Source organism: Malania oleifera, chromosome 7 (assembly GCF_029873635.1).
Source record: "Malania oleifera isolate guangnan ecotype guangnan chromosome 7, ASM2987363v1, whole genome shotgun sequence".
Taxonomy (NCBI): domain Eukaryota; kingdom Viridiplantae; phylum Streptophyta; class Magnoliopsida; order Santalales; family Ximeniaceae; genus Malania; species Malania oleifera.
In genome coordinates, this window is record NC_080423.1 from 62,052,345 (window position 1) to 62,060,366 (window position 8,022).

An 8,022-nucleotide genomic window follows, 5' to 3' on the forward strand; every position below is an offset into this window, starting at 1 on the left:
GATAAGGATGTCAAGATTGGGGATTTTGGTTAGATGTGTAAGTTATAAGAATAGGGTCCCTAAGCCATGTTTATTGTCTTTTCAGGATGGACCCTCAAGGAGGAAGTGCCCATACGAGTGGTAGTGATGGTGTAGGGCCCTCGAGTGCAAACGGGGCTGATTCTGATGCGATATTACATAATGTGGCTAAGCAGGTTATGGCTGAGATCGCTAGGAGCTCCAGAGAGCAGGGAGGCTCGTCTGTAGGCCATAGGTGCACGATAGAGAAATTTACCAAAATAAATCCTTCGTCATTTTTAGGAGGAGTTGATCCTGTAACCGCCGATAATTGGATGCAGGAGATTGAAAAAATTTTGGCAGTATTACAGTGTACGGAGGAGCAGAGGGTCCTCTTCGCCACCTATAGACTAACAGGGGAGGCTGAGAGGTGGTGGACTGTTGTGAGACTTCTGGAGCAGTAAAGGACAACGTCGATAGTTATGACATGGGACTGAATTAAAGAATTATTCTTTGACAGATATTTCCCAACCACTATCAAGGAAGTTAAAGTGGGAGAGTTCTTGAATTTAAAGCAGGGACAACAGTTTGTCCAACAGTACGCAACGAAGTTTATAGAACTTTCCTGCTTTGCTCCATATATTGTTCCTGATGAAGTAAAGAAGGCAAGATAGTTTGAAAGAAGATTGAGGCAAGGAATATACAAGCAGGTGGTAGTGCTGAAGATACAGGATTTTGCTGAGTTAGTTGACAAGGAAGCATTGGCCGAGGCTAGCGAGGGCATGGACGCAGAGGAGCAGGGACAAAAGAAGAGATCTGTGCCTTCAGACTTCCAGCAGGGATCTAGACAGGGTCAGTGCAGGAGAGGAAACTATGGCAGAGGACAGAGGCAGGAGACTAGAGGTCGTGAGTTTCAGGCAGTGCAGAATTTTCTTGTCTATCAAACTTGTGGAAAGAGACACTTAGGAGAGTGTCGAGTGGGGAGAGTCGTTTGCTATCGTTGTGGTAGACAGGGACGCTTGGTGCGAGATTTCCCTACACCACTTGATAATGCTCCTGCCCCTAGACCGTACCAGGGAGGCTATTAGGCACCCTATAGAGGCCAGCAAAGGAATGTAGCTACAGCGAGAGTCTATGCTTTGATGCCTGGAGATGCTGAGACAGTCGGTGATGTGGTGATAGGTATGATTAACATGTTTTTATTTAAAGTAATTGTATTATTTGATTTAGGAGCCACACACTCGTTCATGTCTATAAGATATATTAGATTATGTGTGGCAGAAACACAGTTGTTAGATACTGAATTGTTAGAAACAACACCGACAGGGTCAGTAGTGAGGTGTAGTAGAGTGCTTTGAGGCTGTCTAATTGATATTCAGGAGAAAGTCTTGTTAGCTGAATTGATAGTATTGGACATGCATGGGTTCGATGTAATTTTTGGTATGGACTGGTGGGCAACCAATTACGCCAGTATAGACTGTCATTTGAAAGAAGTAATTTTAGACCTTCGGAAAGATCAAAATTTAGGTTCATAAGGTCGCGTGTGCAATCCCCGCCTCAGTTGGTATTAATCATACAGGCGAGGAGATTACTCTTGGATGGTTGTTAGGGGTTTATGGCTTTTTTTAAAGAGATGTCAGAAAATGAATTGAAGTTAGGCAATACATCAGTGGTTAAGGAGTTTCCAAAAGATCTACCTAGGTTACCTCCCAACCGCGAGGTAGATTTCACTATTGATCTACTTCCCAGGACGGCACAGATTTCAAAAGTTCCTTATAGAATGGCTCCAACAGAGTTGGGAGAGTTAAAGGATCAGTTGCAAGACTTGCTGGATAAGGGTTTTATTCAGCCTAGTGTATCACCGTGGGGAGTTCTAGTGTTATTTATAAAGAAAAAGGACGGGTCTTTGAGGATGTGAATAGATTACAGGGAAATTAATAAGGTGACAATCAAGAACAGGTATCCTCTACCCCATATAGACGATTTATTTGACAAGCTTCAGGATAAGCGGGTCTATTCCAAGATTGACCTTAGGTCAGGCTACCATTAAGTAAAAGTAAAAGCAAAAGACATTTCGAAGATAGCCTTCAGGACCAGATATGGGCATTATGAATTCCTCATTATGCCATTTGGTCTAACAAATGCTCATACTGTATTCATGGACTTGATGAATAGAGTTTTTCACCTGTATTTAGATCAGTTCATTATAGTTTTCATTGATGATATATTGGTCTACTAGAGGATTTTTGAGGAGCATGAGGTGCACTTACAACTGGTACTTCAAACGCTCAGGGAAAAGAGATTGTATGTCAAGTCAAGTTCAGTAAATGTGAATTTTGGTTAGAGAAAGTGTTGTTTCTGGGGCATGTTATTTCAGGAGATGGTATTTCAGCGGATCCCAGCAAGATTGAGACAGTGTTGAATTGGGAAAGGCTAAAGAACGTTTAGGAAATTAGAAATTTCTTGGGGCTGGCGGGTTATTACCGTCGGTTTCTAAAGGGATTTTCAGCTTTATTAGGACCTCTCACGCGACTAACCAAAAAGAATTTAAGGTTTGAATGGGATAAAGATTGCGAGAAGAGCTTCCATCAATTGAAACAAAGGCTTGTCACTGCACCAGTGTTGATCATTCCAAAGGCCGGCGGGCCAGTTGCAGTCACTTTACATCCTAGAGTGGAAGTGGGATCATGTAACTATGGACTTTGTGATAGGTTTGCCACCGACATCGTATGGTCAGAATGCTATTTGGGTGGTCATTGATAGATTGACGAAGACCGCTCACTTTATTCCTATTAAAGTCAACTACTCCATGGACAGATTGGTGGAGATTTATGTTCTGGAGATAGTCCGTTCTCATGGTGTACCAATGTCTATAGTGTCAGACCGAGACCCACATTTCACGTCACGGTTTTGGAGGAGCTTTCTAGAGGCTCTGGGGTCTCGGTTATCTTTTAGCACGGCTTTTCATCCTTAGACGGACGGCCAGACTGAGAAGGTGATTCAGATATTAAAAGATATGCTGCAAGAATACGTGCTGGATTTTGGGAGTAGTTGGACCCAGTATATGTCGCTGGTAGAGTTTGTATATAATAACAGCTATCAGGCGAGCATTGGCATGGCACCTTATAAGGCGCTCTATGGTAAGAGATGTCGTTCTCCTTTATACTAGGATGAGATAGGTGAGCGGTGAGTTGTGGGGCCATCGTTAGTACAACAGGCATATGACAAAGTTTGGCTCATCAGAGATAGATTGAGTGCAGCCCAGAGCCAACAGAAGAGTTACGCCGATACTCACCACAGGAAGTTAGAGTTTAAAGTTGGAGATCACGTGTTTTTGAAAATAGCTCCATTAAAGGGAGTTATGAGATTTGGAAGGAAGGGTAAGTTTAGCCCTAGGTTTATTGGCCCGTTTGAGATTCTTAAGAGAGTGGGGTCAGTTGCCTACAGACTAGCCTTACTGCCCATTTTGTTCAGAATACACAACGTATTCCATATTTCCATGTTGAGGAAATACATCCCAAACCCCTCCCATATGATCAGTTATGGTGAGATAGAGCTCAGGGATACTCTAACATATGAGGAGGTACCAATGCAAATTCTAAACAGGAAAGAACAGGAATTGCGCAATAAGAAGATTCCTTTAGTAAAAGTAGTATGGAGGAATCATACAATAGAGAAAGCTTCATGGGAGTTCGAGGAGCAGATACGACAGAAGTACACGTATCTCTTCAACGGGGATCAGTAGTAATCGAGAAAAGTTACTGGTGAGTAGGTAAAATTTCTTTTGTGCAGGTTAGTTAGATGTGATAATTTTCTGGTAGTAGATAGTATTTTGGTAGTTGGAGAATTTTATTTTATGTGTATATGTAATCTCCTAGGACCTTGAATGTAACCACGGTATTCCTCCGCCACAAGTAAGGGTAAGTAATAAAATAAGTAGCCCATTTTCTTTAAAGGATGGTGTCAATACAGATAGTAAATTTTGAGGACGAAATTTTATAAGGGGGGAGAATGTAGAGACTCGAAGAATTATAGTATTTAAATAATTAAAGAAGGAGAAAAGGAAATTTTAAAGGAGGTCACAGCAGGTCCTCGTCGACGAACACAAAGCATTCATCAACGAAGTGGCTTATACGAACTTTCTACTTGGCCTCGTCGACGAAGTGACATATCTTATCAACAAAGGCAGATGTATAAATAGCCCAAACTCAAATCTTCGGCGAGAAAACCTGCATGCAATCCTTCTCTCTCTCTACCTTTCGTTCCCCACCCCTTCTCTCTAAGTTTTTGGGCCGATTCTTCGTCGGTTCAACGATCCAAAGCTGCCACGTCACTCCTGGAAAGATTCTCTACACATCTACTAGAGTGGATCATTGATTAGGCCTACTTGGGAACCATCCCAAAATTTGGGCAAGTTGGTTAATTTCAGTTTTATTAGGTTTTAGGTATTTTTGGACTAAGGAAAATATGTTAGGGAAGATAATACTGAAGTTTTGTTGGGAAAATATCAATTTCAGGGTGTTGAGCTAGGGACCACACGGGTGTAATCTTGGAGTAATATGTAGGCTTTTCCATAAGTCAGGTAAGGGGATAAACTAAGTCAGTTTCTTATGAAAATATATTTATTATTTTACAACATTTAATTTCAAGTAAATATGTATATTGTAGAATTATGTTGAAAATAATGTTGTTGATCAGTAATACGGTTTTCATGTATAATATCAAAAACATGATTTTAGAACAGATTTTATGTTCAGAATATTACCCTTTTTTGTGTGGCATGAGTAACATTTACCATGGAAATTATGATGATGAAATATTATGCTTACAAAATAAGCATGTTATTACTGCTTTTGGAAAAATAATAAAGTGATACAGGGATTTTCAAACTGAGGATTTTATATGATATGCCTGCGTAAGGGCCGAGAATTTTATATGATATGTCGGCGTAAGGGCCATGGTTTTATATGATATGTTATGTCGGCGTAAGGGCCATAAATTTTATATGATATGTTATACAAGGTTTTATAAAAATATTAAAATGATAGATATTATTATAAAATAGTCATGTATCATTATTTAGAGATATACTATATCTTATCAGAACCTGGTTGGCTTGGTTTAGGCTTTGACGATGCACGGAACCGTAGCTATATGATCACGATCATGTATATGTGAGTGCTACCACTTGTCGTAAGGAGCAATGGGAGAACGGAAGTCAATGTGATTTTATGGTAGTGCAGGCATCCCTCTGGTGTCCGGACCAAGAGGGGCAAACCCATCGTGCTTACAGACTTATGTTGATCTAGCGTGGTCAGCTAGCCATTGCTAGGTCCAGCCTTTGGGCTACACAACTTAGTCATGTGGGGGTAAGACATGACACCAGCCAACTATCCATCCATGGTATTATTTCATGTACAATTATACATGATGATTTCATGATTAGTAACTCAGTATATTATATCATTTTAGTATATTATGTTATCCAGATATGATATTGACGATTTTGTCAAATATGATTTATGTACCATTATATGTATAACACGAAAATACTCATCTTGTCACACACTGATATTAGTTTATTTATCTTACTGAGAGGTGTCTCACCCCAGTTATATAAACATTTCAGAAGCCCTAGATAGAAGAGCGGATAGAGCTCTGCAGTGCTAGAATTCGACTGTTCTACCCTGTCTAGGGGGTAAGTCATTTTGCTAAGATCTGAAGGAGTTTTGGGTGGTGACCTTAGAGCACTTTTTGGATATTTTGGGGTGAGTGTTTGTTTATGACAGTTGTGGTAAAACTCTGGTATTGTGTTGGACGGATGAATTGATATGTATATGATTTTACTTTTCCCGCTGCTTAGGTATCCGTGTTATATTTTAGGTATATCTCTAGTACCCATGGGTCCAGGTTGACTATGATTTGTCAGGAATATTATATTGGATATTATTATGGGAGTAAAAAAATGGTAAAATAGATAGGTCATTACAAAACCAGCGTACTTAGTGCTAATGTTTGACGAGAGGATTTCTCTCCTGGTTTGGTACTATATCTCAACCACAAGTTTAACCTAGTAAACACATCAACATCAGACTTGTGCCACATGAGATAAACCAAGACCTTTTTTGATAAACCTATGAAAATCATATGTCTGCCCCATGATACTATCTTCACTGGTCCCCAAACATCTAAATACATATAGTCATCCATATGCCTTAATTGCATATGCCACAAAATATTTGACTCAGATTCTACAGCTGTAGCTCCACCTAGAACCATAACACCCTGCAGTGCATAGATATTTCCCGCTACCTTTTCTCTTTTCATCATTATCGAGTCACCTTCACACAGTTTCATTTGCCCACCTTCATACTTGTAACTATATCCATTACAGTTTAAAGTGCCCAATGAAAGTACATTCTTCCTTAGACCCGGTACATGTCCTACATCATATATGGTTCTTACAACACCATCATACATTTTGATCTTAACATTTCCAATACCAAGTATTTTGCATGAAATATCATTTCTCATCAAAACACAACCAGTATTAACTGACCTATAGGTGTCGAATCATTTTCTATTTGCTGTCATGTGATAAGAGCATCTGGTATCTAGGATCCAAGAATCATCTGTGAGGCACTTTGAACCCGATGAAATACATAGCATATCCCCATCACTGCATTATGAATCTCCTTCCACTACATTTGCAGATTTTGACGGACCTTACTGATTTTCAAAATTCCTTTTTTTCACTCCGAACATTCCGGTCTTATGTGCCCGATTTTACCACACTTAAGTAACCAAGCTCATAAGTTTGAGACACAAGTAGGGAATTTAATAGCATCAATGCCTTGTCTTCCTCCTCGAATTTTACATCAACATGCACCAAATCACTCACAATCTAATTGAAAGTGTTGATATGCTGGTTCAAATCCAAACCCTCCACCATCTTAATTCAATACAACCTTTGCTTAAGAAAGAGTTTGTTCGATAAGGACTTAAGCATATACCGGCTTTCTAGTTTACGCCAAACTGCTGCTAGAGAATCCTCATCCATGACGCGATACAACACGTCATCAACCAAACATAGTTGGATGGTTGATACCGCCTTTGCTTCTATCTCATTCCAAGTTGCTTCATCCATACTTTCCAATTGAATTTCATACAATGCCTTCACCATCCCTTGCTGCACCGAGAGATCCTTCACTCTTCTCTACCATAAACCAAAATTTTTGGTTCCATCAAATTTGACCATGTCAAATTTTGCAGATGAAGTTCCAGAGGTCATTACAACAGTGCTCTGATACCAATTGTTGTGAAATAGCCCTCCAATAATGCATAGTGGAACAACAATTTGTGTAAAGAATCAAACAAAAACAATGCAACAATCTAAATGGTGAATATACTGAATTATTCCACAACCACGGCAAGTAAATAAAGCAATAACAAGAGCAATGACACCAGGAATTACGTGGTTTGGCAAAGCTTACATCCATGGAAGCAAACGGCAAGAATTCACTATCTCTTTGTCCAAATTACATGAACAATACATGAATTCTCTTAATTCTCTCTTCAACCACACTTGACTTACTATATACAACATATTCTATGTATATATAAGCCCCTTCAGAGGTTTCCCCCTGAAACCCAACCAAAATAACGTCCAAATTATTCAAAATTCAAAATCTACACAAGATATACTGAGCCAAACCGTCGACGGTTTCAGATACCGAGAACAAGAATTCTAAAATTCAGCCAAACCGTCGACGATTTTCCTCTGCTCTACTGCACCTTGATTTCTTTGATGTTTTCCTTTAGTATGTGAGACATAATTCACAACAGGAACAAAGTGTGGTACATATTGGATCTCTATTTATACTACTATGTCATGATTTTAATGTTGGGAAAGAACGAATTGATTGAAAAGCATATGAACTTTTCTTTGTACTAGAAAAAGAGAACCTAAAACCAGAGCCTACGTTGAGATAATTGGGGGCATTTCTTTAGTTTGGAATGGTTGAG